This window comes from Vidua macroura, chromosome 17, assembly GCF_024509145.1.
Source record: "Vidua macroura isolate BioBank_ID:100142 chromosome 17, ASM2450914v1, whole genome shotgun sequence".
Lineage (NCBI taxonomy): Eukaryota > Metazoa > Chordata > Aves > Passeriformes > Viduidae > Vidua > Vidua macroura.
Window position 1 is genome coordinate 9,681,957 of NC_071587.1, and position 9,578 is coordinate 9,691,534.

Below are 9,578 nucleotides of genomic sequence, written 5' to 3' on the forward strand. Positions count from 1 at the left end.
TTGGGCTTGGTCAAACAAAGGCCCTGAATATTTCATCCAGGCTCCCAGAGAAAACCACTAGAACAAAACCCTGCGCCGCCATCCCAAGGAGGGAGAGCAGGGAATAACCTGCATGGGATGGGCACAGCTGCCCAAACCCCCATTCTGCATGTCATGTGCTCCTAGGGAGGAAACCAGAGAGAAAGAAAATGAAATAAATCCTGATAAACAGTGCAGCAAAACTCTCAGGGCAGGCAGAGAGGGAGGAAAGATGTGAAAGTGAGAGGAAGAGATGGTTTTGCTAAGGATGACTTTGGGTGATTTTGGGTGGATCTGCTCCATCAGGAGGCGGTTGCCCTGCCATTGTTTGTGGAGTATGGGGTGGTTTATTAGTTTATTCAGCATTTCTTTACCCAGTCTGTGGCTCCTGGCAAGGACAGAGATCCCAGCAGACCCTGGGCAACACCACGAGTCAGGGCTGCACACAGCGTTCAGCCAGCACAGGGTTAAATCCCGTTAATCCCAGGGATTTACTCCGGATTAGCCCCGGGGAATTGAGAGCAGCATTTGGGCCTGTGTAAAAGGGTCAGGCCAGGATTTCAAGTGCAGAGGAGACCCAAGAGCATCACCCACTCAGGGAGTCACAGAGCTGGGTAAGAGAGTTGCTGAGGCAAGTTAGGAAATGTAATAGAGCAAGAGAGAGCTGCTGAACCAGGCAGGGAAATGAAACTTTATTCAATCATCTGCTTTACTTATTTCATAGTGAGGAAATCCATCTATTCCTTGGATTTGTTTATGCTGTGAAAGCTCCGTGTTGCCACGATGCAAAGGCATGGTTAGAGAGAATCAAAAGGGTGATGCTGAGCTGCAACCTGCCTTAAAATGCTGCACCCACATAGGGAGAATAAAACCAGGAACAAGGGAAAAGAACTCCATAGCTTTTCTGAAGCCAAAGTGTGGTGTGATCACTCTTCAAGACACTGGGATTAGGAAGGCATTAATGGGAATGACAACTTGATGGGTTTTAGCAAAGAATCATGACACTGTGACACCACCTTTCCAAAAAATACCATATTTGGGTGTGTGCACGTGGAAATCCATGCACAGACACACCCACAGGCACAGCAGGGAAGCCTGTAAGGACTCTGGGTGTCACTGGAACAGCATGAACACGACACTGAGCTGTCCCAGAGAGGGGGACAGAAATGCACCCATGTGATTTCATCTCCTCAGTGGTACTCAGAGGAGTTTGCAACAGGGCTCAGGCATCCCAAGACCCCCCTGAATCAGGGGAGAAAGGCAGGATGGCTCCCAGCACACATCCAAACCTGTGGGAAATAGGTTTTGGAGCAAGGGAAAGGATCAATCATATGCACAGAACAGACTGGGGCTGGATGCAGCTCCCATATTCTGCATGCAGAAATATTCAATAATAATTATGATAATAATATTAACAAGAATGATAATACAGTGGGGAAAGGCTCATCTTGAGCAAATTAATGCAGCTTTGGTGTAGCCTTAGGGTGGGTGGCTCCATGCAAGGTCAGGTTGTGGTGCCATGGTGGCCAGGATGGCCCCAAGAGCCGCCCATCACCCTCCTGCACCACTGTGGGGGGAAAGCACCAAGATGGGAAGTGATAAATAACCTGTGTCTCCTGGAGGGATGTTTCTGGGTGTGAATTAGAGCCTCACCAGCCTCCAGCAAGATGCCCCTTCCACAGCATGGCAGCTCCAATCTAGGACAGGTTTCCCTTCAGAAATCCCACTCAGACTCAGCTAAGCTGCATTTCAGGGCTTTTTTCTCCCCAGATCAGCCCTATGCAGATTCCACCATCTCCACTGGTTAATTCCTGCAGCACCAGCACACACTAAATAACTTTAAGGGCTTCAGGGGTTTTTTTGTTGTGGGAATTCTAAAATTTTGAGACATAACACAGCACCTTAGTAAGACTGTCTGGTAATTTGATTTTTAAAAATGGCACAGAGGTCTGGGTGCCTTATCAGCCATTTTCCTCATCTTTTTGATATCACAAGACTTCTTTGCATTAAAGAAGTGCTGCTTGTGAGCATTAAGGGTGTTGTACCAGTCTGCATTAAGAATGTAGATGCTTACTGCAATTTCCCTTAGCTCATAGCTGTATTTCAGTAATAAAGTGTGAATTAACCAAAATCCAATTTACTCAGGAGTATCTTTGAGAAACTCACAGTAATTTTATATTTGATTTGTGCTGACAGCAGATGTGGCCATTCCCTTAGCTGGGCAGACAGAGCAAGGGGACACTAATCTTTCTGTGAGCTTCCCATGATGGATACATCTGTGCCTAAATCAAGGCAGTGATGCTTGAACTAAAAGTTCAAAATCAGGATGGAAAAGGAAGTTCAGAAAGAATGAGAAGCAAGTTGCATCATCAGATCCTGCCAAGCCAGTGACTTGGGATGGTTTTAGAAATCTTGAACATGATTTAGGCATTCTGCTAGAGATATGAGTCCTGAATGGGAATCCTGTTCACAACCCCTGTTTAGCTGCATGGGTAACACGGGAAAATGCATCAGCCAAGCCCAAAAGATGATCCTTCCACTGCCGTGACCTCAGCGTGCAGAGGCACGGGGCTGCTCCTGACGTGGGACAGAGCAGCCCCCTGCCCAGGCGTGGCAGGAGTGGGATGGGGCTGCAAATGGAGCTGGCAGGAGCCGGCAGGGAGATTCATGCACAGGCAGCTGGGACGGGATGCTGGGTGCTGGGGAGGGGCACATCTCTGGCATTGAAACAGGGGGTGCTGCACCCTGCCCACATCCATCCCATCCCATCCCATCCCATCCCATCCCAACACATCCCATCCCATCCCATCCCATCCCATCCCATCCCAACACATCCCATCCCATCCCATCCCATCCCATCCCAACACATCCCATCCCATCCCATCCTATCCCATCCCATCCCATCCCATCCCATCCCATCCCATCCCATCCCATCCCAACCCATCCCATCCCAACACATCCCATCCCATCCCATCTCCTCCCCTCCCATCCCATCCCATCCCCTATCCCATCCCTGTCCTCTTTCCATCCCATTCCTATACCACATCTGGCCCATATCTATCCCATCCCCATCCCACCCCCACCCCATCCCAGTCCCAATCCTGTTCCCGTTCCCAATCCCGATCCCGTTCGCGTTCCCGTTTCCACTCCCGATCCGTTTCCCGATCCCGATTCCGATCCCAATCCGATCCTGATCCCATTCCCGATCCTGATCCTGTTCCCAATCCCGTTCCCAATCCAATCCCGTTCCCGATCTCGATCCCCTTCCCAATCCCGATCCCATTCCTGATCCCGTTCCCAATCCCGATCCCAATCCTGTTACCGCTCCCGTTCCCATTCCCGATCCCGATCCCGTTCCCATTCCCGATCCTGATCCCATTCCCGATCCCGTTCCTGATCCCATTCCCATTCCCGATCCCGATCCCGATCCCATTCCCGATCCTGATCCCGATCCCGTTCCCGTTCCCATTCCCGTTCCCATTCCCATTCCCGATCCTGTTCCCGTTCCCGATCCCGTTCCCATTCCCGATCCTGATCCCGATCCCGATCCCGTTCCCGTTCCCATTCCCGATCCCGTTCCCATTCCCGATCCCGTTCCCGATCCCGTTCCCGATCCCGATCCCGATCCCGTTCCCATTCCCGATCCCGTTCCCATTCCCGATCCGTTTCCCGCTGCCGCCGCCCCGGGCAGGCCCGTGCGGGTGCTGCCCCCTGCCGGCGCCGCGCGCCCCTGCAGCCGCCGCGGTTGCCGCGGTAACGGCGCGGGCGGAGCGGCGGCTCGGGGGACCGGGGGAACCGGGGGAACCGGGGAACCGGGGGGACAGAGGGAGACCGGGGGGCCGGAGGGTCCCAACCCGGCTCCGTGGGGCTGCCCCGCGGCCGGGGCTGGAGCACAGTCCCGAGCGAGCAGCGCCGGGGCGGGCGCGCAGCGCCATCCTCGTCCCCGGTCCGGCTCCGCGTTACTCGGGAAGCGGCCGGGGCGCGGAGCAGATTTCCATTCTGTGTTCGTATTACCTTAACCCCGGGCCTGGCCGGGGGCAATGCCGGCAGGAATGGAAATATCCCCGCTTCCGAACATCCCTTCTTCCAAACATGCCCTGCTTCCCAACATCCCCACTCCCAACATCACCGCCTCCAAATATCCCTGCTTCCAAATGCCATCACCGCTCCCACGTGCTCTGCTCGCAGCTGCTGCTCCCCCTCCTTCCCCCGTGCGGTTTTTCCAAGCCCCCCAAACGACCAGCCTGGGATTCCCCCTCCTGCCGTGTCCTGGCCAACACGGCGCGTTGGGAGCGCGGTGGGAATTGGCCCGTGGGCTCCGGCGAGTGCTGGCCCGTTCCCTCGCCCAAAGCGGGGTGCCCAGCACCGGCAGCTCCCCTCCCTGCTGCCTGATTAGGATTCGGCCGGCATGCAGGCGGAGGAGGGCCGAGCATCCCGGCGTGCGCCCGCCCCGAATCGCACCCGTGGCCATCTGGATGGGGAACAACGGGCCGAGCGCTGCCAGCGCCTCTCCGCCAGCGCAGGAGCGGGATGCAGAAATGCCAGGAAGATGGAAGGAGGTTGGGATGCGCGGGATGGGAGCGGTAGTCTCAGTGAGGCCACAGCCCCGTGCTGCAGCTCCCGACCCCTCAAGAGCAGGTTCCTGCCCAGAGAAGGTTCCCTGCTCCCATCTCTCACTGCACAGAAGCATTACGGTTTGCGAGGATTTCCCCCCCCACCCCTGCCACAAATTAGTATCTTCCAGCTGTTTCCATCCACATAAAATCTCTCCTATTTCTTCTCTTATTGCTTTATATAAACAAACATGAGAGCGGCTCGTTCTAAATAAAGTTATTTGTCTAAGTAAATTAATATATCATATTCTCTCCTGAAATATAGAGAGCTATTTGTCTCCAGAGAAATCATGTTGAGTGACATAGTATAACCCTATTCATTTGCATATGCAGATATGTCTAATTATTCAACTTGCAATTAAAGGCTTGTGTGTCAGCAAATGAGACTAATTAGAATCACAGAATCATGGAATCGTTTAGGTTGGAAAAGCCCTCTAAGATCATTGAGCCCAACCATTCCCCCAGCACTGCCAAGCCCACCACTAACCCATGTCCCCAAGTGCCACATCCATGGGGCTTTTAAACCCCCCAGGGATGGTGACTCCACCACTACCCTGGGCAGCCTGTGCCAGTGCTGGACAACCCTTTCAGAGAAGAAATTTTCCTTAATAACCAATCGAAACCTACCCTGGTGCAACTTGAGGCCATTTCTTCTTGTCCTGCTGCTTCTCCCCTGGCAAAAGAGACCGACCCCCACCTGGCTACCACCTGCTTGCAGGAGGTGCAAAAAGGTCTGACGTTACAAGCAAGAGCATGGGTAGCATGAAAGGAATGGTTAAATGGTGCACTGTCCCCAGGATTTTTAGTAGCCCTGTTCCAGTTTCCCTGTTGCCTGAAGGAAGGCAGCGAGGCCCTTTCTACACACATCAGACTCACTTTTACACTGTGCAGAATGATTTAAAGATGTGTCACCCCTCCACAGTGTGACATGGGGCCCAGCACCACCACACCCTGCTGCCTGCAGGACCTGGGCCCCTCCCTCTCATAATTGTTACTCATCCTGCTCAAAATCAGGAGCTATGGATAAATCCTGGAAGTGTTTGGATTAGAAACAAAACTATTTGTAACTGGAAACTGCTGAAGCAAGACTTTTTGGCCTTTTTTTTTCAAAAATTCTGGCTGGATTTGTTAGATTATGGTTGGGAAGCAATCCTCAAGTTGTTGATCTGATTGTTATTCACTGAGTAACACAGAATGATAAGAATAACATTTATCATGGTCACTCAGGGCAATGTTTTCACAGTATGCACTTTGCAAACCAAAATAAATGCATTTTCAGGTAACAAGTTCATTTTCAAAACTCTATTAGTTCTAGTGGAGCCACAGACAATTTTTCATGGGTAGAATGCAGAGTTAAATGAAGAAATTATATTTAAGAAAAATGAAAATGATCACATTTTGATAATTTTCAAACCAATACTTCAGGCAGACACGTTTCACGATACAGGAACACAAACTGCACATCTCTCCTTTCCATTTCTGATGACTACCTTCCAATGAGAGGAATTATTCTCTAGATGTGCCTTGTTTTAATTTGAAAATAAAATGGGGTTTAAAATGAAAGAAAGGGAAATGAAAGTATCATCAATGCAAAGCAGCAGCTTGTTCCGTTGTTTTTCTTTCAGTGAAAGGAAAAGGAGAAGAAAGAAAATTAATTTCTAGTTAATCCAAATAGCTTGGAAATTGTTATATTTATCTGCTGGGTGAGGAGAAAAACAGTGAAGGGAAACATCTCTATCCAGAAGCACCTTGCTGAAAACATGTTTTATAATCATCATTCTGCCTTTTCTATCTCTTCTGACATTTCAAAGGTGAATAAGCACCAGCACAAAATTGTAGGAGCACTTTATGGCTCCACAGATCTGGGTGTGAGGAGTCGGGTTCTTCATCTTTTCAAGAGACCCAAGATCCCTCTTAGGACCCCAAAAAAGGCTGCATTTTCACAGAATCTCAAACTCATTTGCTCTTCCCGTGATGCTCATGGCATCTTTCAGAGTCCAGCGGCTCCGGGCACTTGTGGGCTTGGAATGTCCTCCTTGTTCTGTTCCTGTATTACCCACTTTAGTGGGATCTCATCCATCACTGGATGTTTTACAGCAATATCTGGCCTTTTCCCTCTTTAGCACCTCGCCTGTAAATTGAAATGATCAGGCCACAAACGGGGCTGTTGGGCCCAGCCTGGCTCCTGTTGCCTCCTTCATCGTGCATCTGCCTGGATCACAGGGGGCTTAAATCACTTTTAGCATCTAGGGATCACTGACAGGAGTAAATAAGTATTATATAACCTTCCCCAAAAAGCATAACAAAATAATAACGGGGAAATGAGGTTAAGTGAAACCATTTCAATAATGTTATAGGCCTGCTTTCAATCAATGAACGCTGGGAAATTCAATGTCTTCAGAGGCTGTGATTTCATTTGAGCTCCCTCCACTGCTGAACTCCTCTTCACAAAGCAATGAGTTAAAGACTTAGCAGCAGATTCATAATACATCTAAAATGTACTTTTTATGTTTAATATTCACTGGAATGGTTGACTTTTCTGGGTTTGGTTATCGAGAGGAATAATAGTTTTCAGTTTCATTGAAGCATAAGATATAATTCCATTATCTTCTTTTTATTTCTTTTTCTTTTTTCCTTTTTTTTTTTTTTTTTTTTTTTTTGATAAAATAATCTGGAAGAAGTAGAGCAAAGTGGGAGAAGAAATGATTCTACAGACACTGTTAATTATGTATCCATCATATAAAATAGCAATAATAGCATAATAATTTTTCATTAAATAGAGCACAGGAATATATGCAATCTCATACTGTCAAGTAAGAAGTGGCTTTAAAAAACCTCCACTTATTCTATTTCAATAATGCTAACTAATTTTGGAGCAATTAACACTAAATTTAGGTGCCTACTGAGTAAAAATTTGACTATTTGATGATTTGTGCTTTGCTGTATACACATTTAGCCCAAATTCAGTCCCTTTAACTTCACAGGCTTAAAGGTTAGGCACCTGCTCTAAATTAGGCACTTGGACCAGCAATGAAGTTCAGGGACAGCCACCTTGGACTTGGGCTTTGCCACCAACTTGCTCTCTTTTCCAGCCCCCCCGGGGCTGCAGAACAATTGCATCACCATATTTTAAATGAATATGATTGAAAGAGGTGCCACCCTGTTCTCCCTGCAGCGAGAATCTGTTGAGAATTGATTTTCATTTCAGGTGGTTCAGGGTGGAAATGAACTGACTCCAAGAAATTGCCACTATTTCATCTGGAATGCAAAGCTCCTGGTGCCTGGTAAAGTGTTCAGAGAGCAAGTCCAGAGAGCAGCATGCACATTTCCTTTGGCCTGCTTTTCCTGTTTCTGTGGAATACAACAATTTTTGATGATGCTCTCAGTTACAAAAACTGGCTGATGGACTGGGTAACTTCAGCTTTTTTCCTGTGTGTGTTTATCCCACGTGTCTGTCGAGGAATGCCATGATCCATGTAATGGGAAAATCCCTTTGCAGGCACTGAGGGTTTTCTCATTCACACAAAACCCAGCAGCGTGTTGGATTCCAGCAAAGCACACCCTTCCTGCAAAGCACAGAACAAGGTTTGGTCCTCGCAGAGGTCCAGCATTAGAAAGGGAAATGATTGCTGGTGGAAAACACAGACCATTTGATATGAAGAGCATGAGAAGAAGGAAAGAAGCTGCTGCTGCTACTGCTGCAGCTTTAAATTAAAATGCTGCATCAGCCAGTCCCTGAGGACTTGATAGAAATCTAATTAGTCAGACAATCTGGCACCAAATGTCCTAATTTCCCCAATCCATGTGGGATTTGTGTATTCTCTTACTCGCTGCAGTTCTAAATTTCAGCCTGAGCCTTTCTAACCCCTCTCTTTTTTCAGTGCAGACATGGGACTCCAGAGAAGGTGATCCCTATCAAAACGTAATTGTTTTTCATAAACCTTTAATTAATTAGACTCAGGATCATGAAAGACACTTAAAATATTAACAATTTATTTAGAGACAAGTGCTGGATGAGGGTTGCTGCAGCCTGGTATTTCAGTGAGAAGCCCAAATGTAATTAATGTGGGTGGGCACAGGCTCCGTGTGGGGTCCCGAACTGGGAGTCCTCCCCAAAACACCCCGGGAGCAGCACAAGGAGCATGGGCTGGGCCATGGCCAGGAGGATGGAGGCAAAGTGGACCCTCTGCAGCCAAGGGTTAAGGGCAGGAGAGCCCTGGAGTGGTGGATTTTAAGAAAAGCTCTGGAAAGGCACCAGAGTCCCCCCAGGGTGGCTGTAAAGGGCACAGTGAGGACAGCAAGCTCTGGGAGGCAATTAACCCTGTCCTGGGGGACCACGAGCTCCTGGAGCAAGGTGCTGAGTGCCTCTGAATCCCCCAGGCACCCTTGGAGAGGGAGGATCTTGGCTCACACAGGATTAAGCCATTCAGGAGTAACAGATTTGATTTTTTTTTTTAATTTTTTTTTTTTCTCTAGAGCAGCTATGACCTGTCATGTCAAAGCTTTTTATTAAAGTCTCTTAATCCCCAGATTATCACCACAATAGTTTCACAGGCCCATTCCACATAAGGCAGGCCCCATTGTGGAGATGCACATTGGAGGAGTTTTAATCTGCAGATTATTGGCATGCAAGACCATGAGGGGCTGCTTTGCTGTGTTGCCCGTTGCGTCAAGGGGAATTGAATATTTATAAAGACGACTTCAAATGGGCCATGCACTGTATTCCTCCCACATATGTGCAATCCCCATGTGGCAGAGGGGCCCTGCTGAAAGAGAAAAAACCTGCCGTGCCACCACGGCACACAGGTGGAAGCTGTGCAGGCTGCATGGAGAGAGGGTGAGCAGGGCCAGGGGGAAGGGGCTGGTCCCCTCCTCCAAACACCCCATTTCAGCCACAGAGGATGCATGATTTGATTTGTAAGAGAGCAGTAATGAAAGTGGAAGGGC